Source organism: Sprattus sprattus, assembly GCF_963457725.1.
Source record: "Sprattus sprattus genome assembly, chromosome: 11".
Classification (NCBI taxonomy): Eukaryota; Metazoa; Chordata; class Actinopteri; order Clupeiformes; family Clupeidae; genus Sprattus; species Sprattus sprattus.
This window is the reverse complement of record NC_137909.1, coordinates 5,230,478-5,248,483: the sequence shown is the minus strand read 5'-3', so window position 1 is coordinate 5,248,483 and position 18,006 is coordinate 5,230,478. Positions and strand designations below refer to the sequence as shown.

Here is an 18,006-nt window from a genome sequence, read left to right as displayed (position 1 = left end):
TTCCTCCACTCGCCAAGCTGCCAATTCACATGCCAGGCTAGATTAGGCTAATGCCAAGCCAAAACATATCCAGTGATCCCAGGCCCCAAAGGACTGATTTATAGAGCATACAAGGCTCAGCCAACTAGACAGAATATTAAAAAATAAGCCAAATACAGACATACAGTCTCATATATCGTTCTTTACTTTTGCTGACTAATGTTACAGAGAAAAAATATTCTTAAATTCTAATTCATGTTTTCTTTTTTTTTTATTACATTTTTTACATGTGCCTCACTACACGCAAAGGTCATAGACCATCTAAAACACCATCCACAACTTTCTGCTCATCTCTAAACGCATCTGTGCCCTGGCCTCCACAACTCCAGCTCAACACCTGCCCAGACACAAAAGAGCGAAATGCTTGGCTCGACACTGCTCTAACTCTGTGGTCAGGCATCAGTATGGGGGAGCTCTCCCCCCTCCCTCAGTGCCATCCTGTCCATCCTGTCAGCCTTAGCCCCTGCTGCTATGCTCTGGCAGCTCCTTCAGTGTCCCCTCCTCCCAACCCACCCCCTCCAGTTGGGTCAATGTGAGCAGTGTCTTATTGCTGAAAAGGTTGAGTGTGCCCATCCTTTAGGTCCCATTCATGCACAAGTCCCAGCCAATCCAGAGCATATTGATAAGAGGAATTCACTAGTTTAAAAGCTCAGAGAAAGTTTGTTAGACATCTGAGGGTATAGAATATCTCACTGTGTGTTTGCACACTGCCATGTGATCAATAAACCTGATTGCAAATCGACTGCTGTTTATCAAGCCTCAGATGCCTCTGGGTGAATCTATAACCATTCTGACGAATGTCATCCTCATCCTATCTAAAAGAGTGTTTTTTCTCTCTCCTTGTAGAGTTCGGTATCTTTGTGTAAGCACTGAGAGCAGCACGGTCATGTGGTATCTCTTCGGCCATGTCAAGCTGCTCTCAAACACAATACTGCAGCCACAGATTTTGGCCTTGATGACAGATGTCTGAAGCACTATAAATAATGGGAGTATACTGGGTTTTTGGGTTTGGCAGTAGAATTTAAGTTCTCCACATGACATCATATTCTTAAGTCACAAAAACAAATAGGAATTCCTTTCATTCAAAAGAAAGTAAAGATTCAGAAATCATCCAAAATTGCCCATAAATAAGCGAAGAGTTTTCCTGACATCAAATGGTTATCCTCCAAATTGACTAAATAGCATGACTGAATGTTAGATGGAGAGTCCCTGTTCTGAGAAAGAACATGGTAAGTCCATGACAGCAATGATGAAATTTTACAGATGTAAATCAAACCTCTGACATAATGCATATATGAATAATTTTTTTCAACCAATACATCAGACAAAGAAATGAATCCCACAAACCGCTGCCATCTTTCCATTCGCAAATAAAAGACGAGAGATTGACAATAAAAGGAAATGACCGGGGTCATAATTCGTAGTTCGGTGCTTTGATATTCAGCCAAAGAACAATATATCTCTTGTCAAATTGCAGAAAAACACACCAAAAGTCTTCAACCTGGCTGGCTAGATTTAGGTAGCAATAAAACCCAAGGGAGTTGGAGAAAACTGGGCAAGGTCGTCACCATACAACCAACACAAAATGTATGCCCTCACATATAATTACTACTCTCCGGATGGATGCTGAGCTCGCAGCTCACCATAAAGTGACCACACTAAAGGGAAATGAGAGGTCAGCTCTTGTTAAAATGTATATTTAGCCTGTGATTGAGAGCCTTTCAAAACACACCCTTCGTGGATCACATGAGGAGAGCAAGCTTGAAAAAAAAAGACCATAAACAAACAGAGTTGTGGAGAGGTGCAGCCCCAAACAGGATTTCTTCTGGGGAGGCTGCCTTCTGCAGCAGCACAGTAAAAATGTAATGACCATGTGTGTGTGTGTGTGTGTGTGCGCGCCTTTCCTAACCTAAAATGTAAGGATGAGGTTTGGAGCACCATCACAATAACATCTGCTAGTGCAGGAAGCATAGTGGCCACTCTTAGGCAGAGGTCATAGGAAACAAACACACACCACACTTGACAGACAGCACACACAAGGAAGACCCTTCATTTAGCCCATCTTATTTATGGTGAGGCCATCCTTACCTTAGCACAAGTCAATGCCATTCGCTTATAGAAGCGCGCGCACACACACACACACACACACACACACACACACACACACACACACACACACACACACACACACACACACACACACACACACACACACACACACACACACACACACACACACACACACAGGTGACCATGACATGCCACCAACAGTCGACATTCAGAAACCTTCTCCAACCACTATCCTTCAGCTCCCGGCCTTGACATTCTCCACGCCCCATTTGTGCAGGGGGTGCTCAAGACTGTCAGCCCCACAAAGCGCACGCACGGAGAAGGATACCTATCTATTCCCAAAGGGGGAGAAGCCAGGGCACGGAGGCAGCTGAGCTCCTGGTAAAAACAATAGACATGAGGGATCAGTTTACAAGTCATAACAGTTGGGCCTGCCACTCATCTCACCAGGAGACCAAAGTAACTTCAGCCACAAAAATATGGCCTTTCTGCATCTGCACAGCGAGCGAAACAAGGACTTTAAGGGATCTGGGAGTCAGAAGGACCGAGGAGAGCAGCGACATTCCCAAGTTGGCGCCAAGGCAGGATTTTCTCCCTCTAATGCTTCTCTCGGAGATGACCGTGTTTGCACCAGTGCACCTGCACTTTGTCCAAATCTCATTACAACACAGAGGGATGTCTCCACAAAAAAGCCACAAGCAAATTACAGGCCAGAGGTGGCAGGAACAGGCACACTTCCTAGAGACCCCTGCTGCCAATAGCTATACCTTAAGGGAAAGAAATGAACTATTAGCAGATGCAAACTCTCTGTGGTGTGGAAACTGTGTAAATATAGGAGGGGGTGAAACATATTAGCAGAGTTGTTGTGCAATCCTGTTGCCTTGTCAAAGGCCTGAACAGCCCAAGAGCCAGGCCCTTTTCCGTTAACCAGAGTCTTGTTTCTTGAGGTAAATATGATCCTGGGCATTAAGCTCTGGTGAATACTACTTGCCTGGCTATTTTGGGTGCCATGACAGACCAATGGCCCTCTCTGGGCTGCTCCAGTGCCCTTCCTGCTGATGGGTGTGCGCAGGTGCCAGGGTGACCGAGGTGGGCGCAGACGACCCCTCAGGAGGGCGATCCGGTTTAACTCCGGTGGGGTGGGATCACTTACCGAGCGCTCACCACTCACTGTCCCACTTCCGTCTGCGCCACCATATCTGCCTCGCGGCAGCACTTTACTGAGTGAGTGTAACCTGTCGGCCTCCATTACAACGGTCTCCCCCCCCCTCCTCTCTCTCCAGCTTGTGGTGTATAAATAAAAGTTAAAAGTTACACCCAGGGAGAGATCCTGTTTAATGGGCTGTCTAGTTAATGGCCATTGAGAATCCCCTGCTAAATCCCTTGAGGGAGTTGGTTTTGAGCTGCCATAGGCACATCCACGCTTTAAACAATTTATATGATGAGGTTATACTATTCCATTCCTCAAAGGTGTTGGGCAGAAACACTAGAAGGAAACAGAGTTTACTGGGAAGGCCTTCCCAGTCAGTCTTCACTGGTATAGTGCATGCTGGTAAACTAATGAAAAGAACTGGGTGATATATTTACTGTGAAAGCCCTCCTACAAAACGGCAGCAGTTAAGACCTGCTTTGAGAGCCATCTAACACCCAGATGTCCACCATCCTTACATCATTCACCCTGTACTAACCAGCCTTTAATACGACTCCTAAAAACCCTCACTTTCTTAAACTATGGAAACCGGCACTTTACAGTGCTCCCCACTGTTGCCACTGACTATTTTCAGCATGGCACGGATTTCATGGTCTGATTTAGATGGGTGGAAACAAAGCTCTCTTTGGGGTTCCTCTGTGAGTTCATGGCCAGTCCAGACGTTTCCAGCCCGGCCCCCTGAACTTGAAACTTGGCACAGGAGAGACCAAAACCTTCAGTGAAAACAGGGGAATGCCTTAGAGCCAAAACATTCAGTGAGAACAGGAGAATGCCAAAGAGCCAAAACATTCCATCGATTCTCTCTGCCTATCAGGGATGAAACAGTCCAAGACAAGCACTGATGCTTCATCGCTGCATCTTGCACAGCTCATGAAAGGTGCCTTTTAAGACGGTAACACTCTGGCCTTGTCTGATTGCCTTACCATGCCAGTGGTTTTTCTGTACGCCAGTGTAGTAACTATAGGACTGCACAGTTCCCACACTATTTTAGTCTCACAGGGTCAGGCCAACTAACCCGCATAAGAAAATCATGTTTACTAAACATCCCAAAAAATAGAAGTTCATGTAGAACACGTTCCTAATCTTTAACATATACTACCTTATCAGATTTCAAGTCAAGCTGAATTTTGTGCTCTACTTAACACAGAATGGGTAGCAAAGAAGCAATATGGGTGCTTAAACCACTCAGACGTTTTCCATGGCAGACTTAGGCATGGAATCAGCTAACAATGGTAACACTTTCAAAATAAAGGCTTCATCAAACTATGAAATATACGTCAGAAAGGAACACAAAGAATGACATATGAATAGCTTAAAATAAAACATCAACGTAAGCATCTTATGTAACACAGAGCAAATAACTTGTTTGCAATTAATTTAAAGGAAAACTGATCTCAACAAGTCAGTTGATTGTAGTAAAATGTTGTGAAGACTTTTAAGGAAAAGTTCACGAATGGGAGGCAAGCCGTGATCAGGCAGAAGCATAAGTGGGGGCACTGCTGAAAAGAAAAAAAAAGAAGCCCCCTTCTGTCTCGCTGAAAGAGAGGCAGGGGTGCAAGGGGGGATGGGGGAGTTGCCCCCTGAGCAGCACAATCAGCAAGGGCATAAGCAGCCGAAAACTGCATCTTAATCAACTCAGGGAACATCAGGTCACAGGAAGACAATTAACACCGGAGAGAAAGAGCATTTATAGAAAGAGGGGTTCGCATTTTAAAGCCCAAATCAATTCCCAGGCCATGGGTGATTGTGCCTCAGAACAGTCACCATCAAGGCTTTTTACATGCAGAGGTGGTTTGGGGGAAGGGTGTTGGTGGGGTGACATTGGTTGGGGTGGGGGGAGGGGGGCAGGGGGTTGTTAGCAAAACACAAGCATGCAGTATTCGTGTTGCAGCATGCAGGCCTGCAAGCGTTCCAAAGGGGGTGGGAGTTTGTTTCTGACCTGTGGCTCCTCACCGGCGCTCGACTAGTGGAGAAGTCGCTTTCTTCCCGCTGAATTACAAAATCCTCAAGCTATGGGAGGGAGAGAAAAATGACAAATGACAAATGACATCACTCACTCACTCACGGGTGTCTGTTTGAACGCATCTTTGCATGTACACATGCATGCGTGTGCAGAAAACAGCTGTCTGTATACATCAGTGCATAGAGCTGGAGGTATAGGGCTCCACCTTTGAACTAGACATACCGCATAAAGTGAGAGACTGAGCAAGAATGAAGTCAAATAACAAGATATTTTCCGTTCCAAGAAAAGTGCGTAATATTGAATGATTACATTTCTGGTAGCAATAGACAAAATAGACGTATATCTTATGTTGAGTGAAGATGTAAGGGATTACGGTTTATCGATGTGGCACTGTGCCTGCGAGTAAAGTCCTGTGGTTTTGTGACCTGTCTAGTGAATATGAGTATGAGTGTGACGGATGATATATTCTTGTTGTAAACTTGAGCATTTTGTGAAAAGTACATGTTTACATAAGCAGCAATATGAGCTTCATTTTATAACTGCACTTAAACAGTTATTTACAAAGTTTGGAAAATAACTATGTATTTATAGTTTTATAGGCATTTAAAATGTATTATTATGATTATTAGTTTTAGTTGTTTGAAAACAATACTTAATGTTAAAGTATCGACATTCATAATAGGACAGGGGTATACACCATCATAATTAAGTTCCATTAAATATAGCTACAAGCAGTGATCGTCGGGATCCAAACAGAATGCGTGAACTGCCTTAAGAATCAAACAGTTGAATAATTTGAGCGCCTCAACAGGTGACAGAGGACCTTTTAGATTTTGTAAATGTTACACCCTGTGTGTCGCAGCGGCAGTCATAATACGCAGTCAACATTTTAAATACTAAATACAGAATCAGCACAAATCACAAACAATGCAACAACCCCTCATTGGCACACCTAGAAAATACCCACTGCTTCAAGTAGCACTGTTTAGCCAACTCCTACCACAACAGAGTATATTCCATCACACTGCATGCCAAGGCAAGGCTTTGTTGGCATTTCAACAACTGACAGATAACAAACTAAAAAGGGTGAACACAAACGTATCGAACATGAATATGAATACGAACATGAATATATACTGTATATTATTTAGCATGAATAGTCTATACATTCACTATGCTAATTATCAGCTGTAAACAAGCGTTTGTCTGGTGTACCTGATAGATATTGATCCATGAAGATCCCCTTCCAGCAGTAAGCTCTTTGATAATTCAGCAAGAGCGACTCCCTCTATTCAAACTTAATTCAGATCTTGTCTACCTAATAGGACAGCGGGTGCCTAAAGCGCAGAACCTGTGGAATATTCCAGATGATTCAATACTCTTCTGATCTGACTAAACTCCATATTGCAGAACTGGGAAGCAGACATCCTTAGCTTTGATTCTGTCTGCTTATTTCTATTTTCCATCCAGATTCACACTGTGGTAAACATGCTTCACCGCTGCCACAAGACATTTCTACAACAGCATCTGTAATATTCTCTTTTATATTCAGCCAGCCAAGCATCTTGTGTCTACATGCCCGGCTTCATACGCACGTAGAGTGAACTCTCAGCTCTCTAAGCTTCTATGCCAGATGGCAAGCTCTCCATTCAAATCACTTTCCCTGCTTATTCAGGCTTCCCCACGCAAAATTAAAAGACTTCAAAAGAATGAATACATTAAACAAGTCGAGGGAGCAGGGGACTCCACTCAACTCAACAACTAGTTATACTGGAGGGACAGAGCTTAACCAACAACTAGTTATACTGGAGGGACAGAGTTTAACCAACCATTGGTGAATATAACTATTCAATTAATACATTAAACTACTGACTAACAATGCTTCTGTTCATTAGTGTTCTTGTGAAAAGAGAATAACTGACAAGCTGTGTTTTCAACTCGATTAATTCCGCTGTCCTTTTGCCCCTAGCACTGCAACAGAGATCATTATTCTGCGATAGAGAGACAATATGCCATACAAATTAATCTAGGTCAGAAGGGCATCCAAGCATCACAAGTGAGTGCCTGTTTTTGGTACAGTACCCCTCAACAACATAATTATATTAAATTTAGCAGAAATTCCTGCACACACACACAAATACACTCTTCCCTACTACCTCTGGTTATAGGTAGCAAAAGCCAACCAACCATGTTTTTAGCTTTCTTGCACAAAATTCTATTAATTACAAATCTTTCCAAATGGCTTTCTCAATAATTCCTATGTATCAGGCATCTCTGCATATTTCTTTTTTCTGTAGCACATTATAAACCAGGTCACTGAATATTTAATACCCAGAACTACAGGAGGTAGCTGTGTGAAGCATTTTGAGACAACCATTTTATCTGGGTCCCTCAAATAAGACTCAAATAAGAATAATAAATAGGATGAAACCCTCAATACACAGCACTGACAGCTTAACCACAGACAAAACATCCTCATGGCAGGCGTCAATTGAAGCCATGCTCAATGGTCATCCTAAATCTGTGGAGCCAAACTCAACACCCCCAGCCCACCACGCCTCCCTCCGCCTCACCCAATGGCAGGTGTCTGGATCCCCCCACGTTCACACGCACATCAGCACTCAGGCAGGGGGTATCAGGGGTTTGGGAGAAGATGACAGGACGCTTTAACTGATGAGCTCCGTGTCAGGGTCGCCCTCTCCTTAACACAGGAACGGAAGCGTTCGGATCTCAGCCTCACTTGACTCCCACAAAACGTGACACCGGAGTCTGACATGTCTCAATTCAGCCCAGTGTGACAGGCCCCCATTGAGGAACACCCCTCTCTGACAGGGACCCAAGAGGGCAGCGGAAGTCTGCATGTCACGGGTGTCCCGCTGATAATGGATTGACCCTTTATTAACAAAGTTAACCACCTCTGGACCATGAACGTGAGTATCAGATTAAGGGATCCAGCGAATTCTTTTTTTAAATGCATCTCAAAAGATATCCCATTTTAAATAATATATTCCTCTGGCTGACATGTTGATTAAACACAACACAGTACATTAACATCATGGAAAGCAAGGCACTTACATGATCTGTTCTCTTCAAAACGACTCATCTAAACATCTGGTCCTGTGAGTGATTTAAGGGCTTTTAGAAACATAACGTGATTGGAGTGCCTCGCTCCAGGCAGACACACTGAAATCATCTTGTCTAAGCAGATTTGGCACTTGAACTTTGAACCAGGTTCACGTGTTCCCTCTGAGTCAGGAATAAGCAGAAGCAGGGCTGGGAAATGCCAATCATCTATAAAACATGTGATCTCTCTGGGCTGGGCTGGGCTGGGCTGGGCTGGACACACTCAGCATTCTGCACTCTCATCTGTGCTGTCACACTTGCCGCCATCCAAAAGCCACTGCTGTCAGCTCTAGACTGGTTTAAAGAGGGGATAGGGCAACATATAGACAGGGGACAGCAGAGGAAAGGGGAAAGGGGAGAGAGAGAGAGAGAGAGAGAGAGAGACAGACAGAGACAGAGAGAGAGAGAGACACAGAAGGGGAGAACCTGGGTGATAACTATTTTTGCAGTTACTTAGCACCTAGTCATAATGTATGCTGTACTGCTTCAAATAAAGAATGAATGACTTTCAAAGACTACTGCGGTCGTATTCAAATCTATACGCTGTGTGACAGCTACAGCTATTCCAATCAATAAACATGGGAGTGCAAGTTGGGTGTATCTGTGCTTCCTTTAGTTAGCCGAGGTCAATAAACCAGAGTTGTGTGCTTTCAGGGTGATTGTGCAAGCCTTTCGTCCTACTTTCCCCAATTCCACAGCACTGCCATAGAGCTAAAACGGGATGAAATTCATTGCCCAAAAAGTGCCTTATATGAGACTCAGAGGCTGCTTTGCAGAGCACAGTGAGCAGGATTATAGGGGCTTGTCCTGGGACTGAAAGAATCCCTATGTACAAGAATTTAAGTCCAAATCTGGCTTTAGAAACATCCCCAGCCCAAAGGACTTTCCTCACACAAGGCTGCTGGATGAATGATGTCTGAATGCCCCGAATGATATCTAAAAAGATATTTTTCAGACACTTTCCTCGACTGACTAAAATCCTGAGCAACAACTCTCTGAAAGTTAAGTAATGTGCATTTGGGAGGCATTTAAATCTGGAATCTTTATTACTTAAGCCTTAAACACAGTGCCATGAATACGGATTTAAGAGCATTACACTAAGAACTATTTGAAATGACCAATGTAGCTATGTTTCTGTCTCAATTCAACATAAGAGGAGGGGATCCCCATGTAATGAAATGAAAATATTAGCGTGCACAACACTGCCTTAAGCCTTTCTTTCATGGTTGCTCATCTGTCCACATCCAACCGAGTGACAAACTCGAGCTCACATTTTCAGACGCTTTTAGAGCTGAAGGACTCTCAGTATCACCAATAGTGGTCCTGGGAGAGGAACAACAAAGAAGAAATAGATTCATTATTTGAATTCCTGCTGAAAACCTCCGTGTGTAAACGTTTGCTCACGAGCGGTCCAGACAGGCCTGAGACGGGCGAGCAGGCGAGCTGGGGGCAGGGCAGTATGAATCTTAAGTAGTCACATGTTGTGAAGGGCTTTGTTCACGCCCAATGACAGTGTCCATCTCTCAGACTTTCCTCACTTCCTTTTGGCAGAACATTTATCATTCTCCCAAATGAACAATTGCACTACAACACTGACTAGCACAGGCAGAACAATGGACAACTAAATCAGGGGCCTTCAGCTTTCCCCTTGGAAAGGTTGCTAGGATACCTTTGATGCACTAGACAGCTTGTCAATAAGATCATGACTTCCTTAAACTCAAACAAGAGCAGAGCTCTTCATTTTGGGAAAAAAAAATCTTCAATTTCAGCAAGCCTATCACACTTACATAACGTGTTATTGCTTAAGCACGAGAGTGTATACATTCTCAGACTGCCTTTGACAACAGGGCAACACAAGTGTGGGTTGCTGAGCAAAGTGGATAGTCATGTGTTGTATGCAGGTTGTTTGTTTTCTTGCTTGTGTGTGTGTGTTTATACATATGTGTGTAGTGTAAACAAGGCCAAAGATGACACAAGATTAGGGGTTTCGTGAAAATTCAGCATTTTTAAGTAGCTTTATGAAACCCCTAATCTTGTGCCATAATTTAGGTGAAATTAAAGTTATGACCCCCCTTCAGTAAAAGGGCCTTTAATATGTAAGATATCTCCCTTATATATTCTTTTCAACAGGAACAAAAAAAATAGCCAAATAAATCATTTGAAGTGGAAACCCCTGTGTGACTTGGCATGGACTTGCTTATAGGGACCGATATGTCCTTTGTGTACAAGCTTCGGCTGCATTTGACACCATTTCCTGGGATTTGTGTCAGATACAGACCCTCAAGAAATGGCCAACTTATATTCGTTGTCTTACTTTATAACAGACTTGTATGGCTATCTGTACAGATACAATGCCAGATTGTTTAATTTGGCATAAACTGGTCTGTAAAGGTGGCTCCAGAATGAAAATGTCAAATTTAGCATATTTTCAAAAATCAAACGTGGGACACACAGTACAAAAATTCCTTATCAATTCATATAAAGAACATAAGCATATGAATACTGTAACATATACATTTCAAAACCAGGCTGAAACATATAATTTACGACAAGGTCAGAGTACATTGATACCCATTATAACCTTTAATCTTTTGTTTCTCCACAACAAGAAGTGACCACAGATGGGACCATTTAACATAAGAGCCAAGCCCCACAGTGAGCCTCTAGGATGGCCCCTATTAAAGCTGCTCATCAGCTGGATCTGCACATGTGGGCTGAAACTTTTGTTCAGAAGACCAATTCTCTTCTTCATGACAGCGGGGAAAGGCTGGTGGCAGCGGTTCAAAACAACCAAATGAAGGCCTCCAAGGCAGAAAACAAAAGACAAGGCAGCATCAGCAAACATAACACAACGACCATATGCAAATGAAGGCCTATGCAAATGCAATAAGTCTCACAGTGCAAAAACAGAAGGACCCTTCATACGGGAACGCGGTTAGGCATCCTCAGTGTTAGGACTGACGTAACTGTGGCACGCAACTGTGATGGCCTCATCTTATTTTAAAAAACACACAGGGAAAACAATGAGTGTTTATGGTTCTGTTTGTGCACTGTGGATGTCAGCAACGACCACTTACTTGTAAGTCATGGCGTCGACTGGCGAATACTGATTCATGAAAAGGCAATCTCCGGTACACAGTCTATGACAGCTGAGTTTCACTCCCAGGGAGATACGCCAATCTGAGAATTCAGAGAGAAACACAGACATATTACATTCTTCTAGCCAGGGAAATTATTTCACTACCAGAGCACTACCTGAAATGTCCCCCCAGACTCCCTCATCCCATTTGGTAAAACTATGTAAACATGTTTTTTTTGTGCTGTTTTTTGTTTTTAAGCCGGATTCCAAATATGAACACATTTCCGTTCCATTCTCTGAACCTAGCTTGAGGCATTTTCTTGTTCACTGAAAATGGCAGATTCATAGGAAGGACAGAAATGGTCTGTTTGCACACAAAAAAACATTTCACTAAATGGGAATAACTTGCAGCCATGCTTGAGTTGCTCACAATTAGCCAGGCAAGGAGCACGCTTTGCCAACTTTGTGGGGGATACCATTGCCATGGCAACCAAAGGGCCAACTAGAATAAATTATGAAAGCTGAGAAATCCAACTACCAGCTATTCAAGAGATTTTGTCCCTTAAACATCTAAATGGTGAAATCAAAAATATGCTTTTATTACATATTGAGAAATCATGTTACAATTTTATAGAATAGATTCAAACATGCTAAATATTTGAATATTATAAATATCAGCTGTACAAAATGTCATTATTTCCCAGGTAATCCAATGTCACAAAATGTACATCGGATTATATATTATTGCTCTGAACATCCCATTCCTGGTCACAGTCCTGTTCACATCATCATTTGAAATGCAGTGCTTGCATTATGGACTCAGACTGCCTTACGTGGCTCACTCTAATGCATCAGCAAAATCAGGCTTAAACTAGAAGCTTATATGTTCATAACAGATTACAACAGTAACATATCATTAGCCTAATAGGGTGTACTACATGTCAACATCGGAGACAAGCTCCCCACAGCACACAACACAGTCACAGGGGGAGAACAGACAGACAGACAGAGAATCTCATGCAATCAAGTTCACTTGCACTTTTCTTGAAAACAATTTCCTGTCTTAATGACATGGGGCCTGCAATGTCTCCACATTATTCAGCATTCAACCCCAAAAACCATGAGGTCAACTGGTTCTGATAGTGTACTTGTAAACCCAGAGGTCATCTGTTCCTGATAGTGTACTTCTAAACCCAGGGGCTTTATGGCCCAGATGGGTGTAGCTCCTACACTGCAGACATAGCAGACCCTCACATGTACCCAGAGGCTGAAACACAGCTGACTGTACCCCCAGGTGTGACAGACCCTCCCCCTAAAAAAAAGACAACTGAAGGCATTTTTACACTTCTACGATTCTCTCCGATTTGGTCGTAGAGGGACACTTTGGCACGCCTTGGCACGCCTTGGTAACACCTTCACCCAGGTGTTGCCGCCCATCCGACCCGTCGGAGAGCCGTCGGAGAGCTGGTCGGAGACAAACGCTTTTTTCTAACTTTTCTTAAAGAGACGGAGAGAGTCGGAGACCCCCTTGGCTGTGATTGGCCAGTTTACGACATCCAAACAACATCATTTCCGGAATCACACATGTCAGGACCTCACATTTCCTGTTTTCTGTCAAAATGTTTTAGTACGACTTTGGTAAACTACAAAGCTGCACAGCATGCAGCATTAGGCTACCGTATTTTATATAAACCCTCGAAAAGTACATTTCTCCCGACCACTGTTGGTCTCTTGGCTGGTGGCTCGGTGTTGAAAGTGCCTTCTCCAACCAGCTTCAACTGACATCTAACGTAATTTGCTACGGAGTAATGCTGGCAGCATAATTACTTTGCATCTATTAAATAGGAAATGTATTTCATGTATGTGTAGAACCTATTTAGAATGACTGACTTTACATAAAACGGCAGTGAAAGACATTTGAGTCAAACATTACTTTTGCCTCAATGAGGGTGGCGTGTGAGAGCATAATCGGCACGACAACGTTGTACTTATTAGCAGCACACTTTTGAGAGTTATTGTGAATACGCTAACGCTTGATTTAGCGGAAAATCTAGTAAACGTACGTACCACCTGTCTCCTGTTCTGTTGTTGTTGTAGTATATAATGTTTATATAATGTTGTAGAATAATGTTTATTGGCATGTGTATGCATTCTCTTGTTGTGTTTCTGATATAACTATAACACTGCATGTGGATTGGTATGAAGACTGCAGTGGGTTTAATTTTCTGTCCCTTACTTCATAGTTCTACGGGTATTTCTGTTCGAAGTGTGCATGCTTTGTTTTATAGTGACGTTTCACGCTAACACTTTTGACAAGGGCAACCGTCTCGTTGCAGATTAAACACATCGGTTTTGTCCTGCCCACAAGCAGCACAAATGCATAGCCTATTTGTCAGTCCACTCTGTCTTAAATTCGAGAGTTTTGGAATCAACTTTTCGTGTGTGAGAGCCTGGCAGATGATCATTAGTAAGTGTGCTAATGTATGTGTTTTTCAACATATTCATGGTTGAAATCCCAGTCCCACAACTGTATGTTGAGGTATGCATGTTCTTGCTGTGTGTCTGATATAACTATAACACTGCATGATGTATGATGAATACCGTGGGTTTATTTTTCTGGCCCTGTCCTCAGAGTTTGGGGGGTAATTTTGTTCGAAGTGTGCATGCTTTGTTTCATAGTGACACATTCACGTTACCACTTTTTGACAAGGGCAACCGTCTCGTGGCCAATGAGTGCATTGTCATAGCGTTGTAGTTATTCAAAGGTTACCCAGCGATCATTGCAGTATGAATGTGACAAAAATGCCAAAGAAAATAAGAACGTATTCATTTTATTGGATCGTTTTATAATAGTTTCTGTATTGTATGTAAGATAAGCATATCGTTTTGTTATAAATCGCAATGTTTTTCACAAAAAAATGACCACCACGATGGAGATACATTTGCCTACTCAAGTGAATATATAGCATTAGACATGCTATTGTTGATGGAGTTACATGTCTCCAAGGCCTATGTGACGACACCTGCCCGTCAGGTCCTGAAGCAGCATCCGTGTCATGTCAGTGACAGTTGGGAGGAAAAACAATCAATGACTTTCAATAAAGAGGTCATGTGGTTGCTCCGGGCTCGACAAACAGTCGTTACCCCACCCAGCGGTCCGGCGTTGAATAGGTTGAATAGGCTTTAGGACGCATAGCCGTCGGAGTAGTATAAAAGCCCGACCAGTACGTTCAATTTTTTCTGAATCAACCGCCTGCCCCCGCCCGCCCATTTTTTTTTCGAGGACGGAGAGGGATGCAGAAGTATAAATTAGGCTTGATGGTGGAAGAGTCTATGGATATGTGCTGCTCCTTTTACTACCCCTGCCCCCAATCGTCTCAGACACACACACACGCACACACACACACACACACACACACACACACACTATTTGCCCCCTCTCCCTTTTTGCCTCCCTCCCCCTGACCCCTAGTCTCGGGTGATTCCTCTAGGCTGGCATGCCGTCTGGGGATTCCTGTCTGACTCCAGCTCATTAGTCCTCTCGGGCATCTGCCTCCATACAGTCACAGGCAGATGAGAGCCGTATGGTGGGAGAGAGATATACCCTCATATGCATTTGGATATTAGCATCTGGGTTTAGGCTAACGCTCTTGTCACATCCCAATCCACTTTCCAAATATAGGAGTACTAGCCATTGCTGTTTGGAATCCCGTGGCATTTGAGATGACCCTAAAAATGAGCAGGACCTATACACATCACAACAAGCTGGTTTTCAATACACATCTGTGTTCCAGCAGTACAGCAGAATGGAATGTCCGGAATATGCAGAAATTCCATGGGTTTCCACAATATGGTCACGGAACCAATTGCCAGAGAGCTGCTAAAATCATGAGTGGAAAATCTGCAAATCCTCCAAAAAGGAATGGTTCTCGTCTGCTGTAAGTCAAAGTCAAAAACTGATAAGTGCAGAAACCATGCACTATACTGGAATTTGACCTTGATGCCAATTAGATCTACAAAAGTACATCAGAAGGAAGAAGTCTAACAGAAGATTCCAGCCATCACAGACACTTCAAAAGAGATGACTGATTGCTATAAAACCTCACAAACTGCAGAGAAAATGTAGCCTGACGATGTCATACTCATAATTCTAGTCAGAATATGAGTCTGATGCTGAGCCATTGGGCTGTGATTATGGGGCGTGTTTCAACGAACCAGGAAAAAAAATGCCTCTTCGCTCAATTGGATACCTACAACTAATCAGAGCAACATAGTATGACCATCTGATACATTAAAACTTTTACCGAATCCCGTAAGAAGGACGGCAAAAACATATTTTCGATCGACAAATGCCTTGATCGCGTTTCTCTGTTCCTATTTCAAAAGTAATGCGCTGTCAATATCTGTGAGATATGCCTGCTCACGTACGTATTAGCAGCAAGGCTAGCTGCTACTATGTGTTTCAATGGATTTTTTGTCTAAGCGTTAGCAATAACCTATCAATAATGGTCTAGAGCGCTTCAGTTAAGACCTACAATCCTCGGCAACATTCGTGTTACACATACACTACTAACCGAGTCAATGTAGACATAAAAAAGTCCTGTACATAGCTTAAATCATATAAAATATGTCCCACTAAGCTCCCGAGACGGCGCCATCTTTGTTCGATTTATAATCTATCTATCTAATCAACTCAAGCGTTGGTTGGTCATCTGTCCATCAACGTATAAAGCCCGCCCTTACAATTTGATTAGTCAGATTGCTTTTCCGAAAACTTGAATCTCTCCCAACTAGCTCAAAGCCAGACTGAACCTCCCAGACCAAAACTTTTGTGGGCGGAGTTCAGGCTGGTATCCAGGCTAGAGAAAATGCTGAGTATACACAAAATACACCAATCTAATAAAATAAACACAGGCCCACAAGATCCTCCACTGATATATTACCCCCACATTACTGTCACTTTATTATTCCCAAGAACTGGAGTGGGAACTGGTGAAAAGTAGGCTAAAACCTAAGGCTCTACTACAGTGGTTCTTAACCTGGGTTCGATCGAACCCCCGGGGTTCGTTGAGCCACTCTCAGGGGTTCGGCAGGGGTCAAGACTAAGGATGGGTATCGTCTGGGTTTTTTCCGATACCGGTGCTTAACCGATACTTTTAAAACGATACCGGTGCCTAAACGGTGCCTGAACCGATACTTAAAAAAAAAAGAAGCACAAAACGAGGATTGACGACATTATAGAAAGGCTTTTTTTATTGCTAAGGCTAATTTTCTTCAAATTGAACAATATATTTACTGTTTAAAGTATACTATGCATATAAATACATACAAAACACTTGGCTTCAAACTACAGCTTCAAACTTTTAAACTTCAAACTATGTATATTATATTACCTGTTAACAGGTAACAGTTTATTGTATGCTTAAATAAATAAATACAAAACACACACACACACACACACACACACACACTCTTTACAGACTACAGCTTCAGCCTTTGGAGTCAGACATGTCTTTTTTAGTTTGCATTTATTTCATGAAATTTCACAGTTTTCTGATTTGTTTATTCCTATCTTTTCTATCTAGTTTAGGTAATGTTGTTTCTTGAACACACCGAGCGCGTGAAAGTGTATTGCCCCTTTAAGAGACTATTGTACCGTTAGGTTTGCGGTCATCACCACCGCTTAGTTATTTCTTTTTAGTCTTTAGATCTGCCGTCGACTCTTGCCTTCTCTACCCTCTTTACACGCAATTGTTTTGTTGCATTTGCTGCTCGTCGCGGTGTTTGAATCTTTTTGTGCGAAATACAGCCACACTTTTGACCGTTTACCTTTCGCTATTTTCTCTGTTAACAGTTCTATACAACTGGTACCTATCCGGACCAAAATTTCACGCAGATTTCTGTGCTTCCTTTCGGTGCTTCCTTTCGGTGCCTTAGCTGATAGAAATGAATAACCGGAACAAATCATGCCGCAAAATGAACAAAACCTACGTAAAATGTTGTGTTTTAAACAGGAATTATTTCAGGCTGCAACATGAAACACGGAGGCTGGTTTCAAAACAGTAGAAAACTAGCGATAGCTAACTAGCAGCTTTCGCTAGTTTTCTACTGTTTTGAAACCAGCCTCTGTGATTTGTTGCTGTTATTCATTTCTATCGGCTCAGGCACCGAAAGGAAGCACCGAAATCTGCGTGACATTTCGGTCCGGGTAGGTACCGGTTGTATAGAACCGGTGCCATATTAGTACCGGTTCTCAGTACCCAACCCTAGTCAAGACACACACAGTATAGCCCGGTTCACACTAGCAATGTCGGGCCGTTTTTATACATACCTACGTTTTGAAGAAATCATATTTCGGCGAATGCACTGATGAAGCTTGCAGGGTTCAGTACCTCCAAAAAGGTTAAGAACCACTGCTCTACTAGGTGTTATACGATCATAACACCTATGCACGCACGCTTGCGTCATCCTACCTGGTGCAGGCTGAACTAACTAAAGGCGCTTTCAGGCGGGAGGAACTTT

General features: G+C 42.9%; 1 protein-coding gene across 3 annotated transcripts in view; it reads right to left on the bottom strand.

Annotated features, from left to right (window-relative positions):
• The window catches only part of sema4d (sema domain, immunoglobulin domain (Ig), transmembrane domain (TM) and short cytoplasmic domain, (semaphorin) 4D), a gene marked incomplete at its 3' end in the record, with an annotated part of 44,564 nt that overhangs the window by 17,176 nt on the left and 9,382 nt on the right, over nucleotides 1-18,006 (bottom strand). For all 3 annotated transcript variants that reach the window (XM_080847933.1, XM_080847932.1, XM_080847931.1), the window contains exons 2-3: nucleotides 11,483-11,585; nucleotides 5,259-5,329 (exon numbers count right to left, since the gene is read on the bottom strand). The remainder of the gene's footprint in view (nucleotides 1-5,258; nucleotides 5,330-11,482; nucleotides 11,586-18,006) is intronic.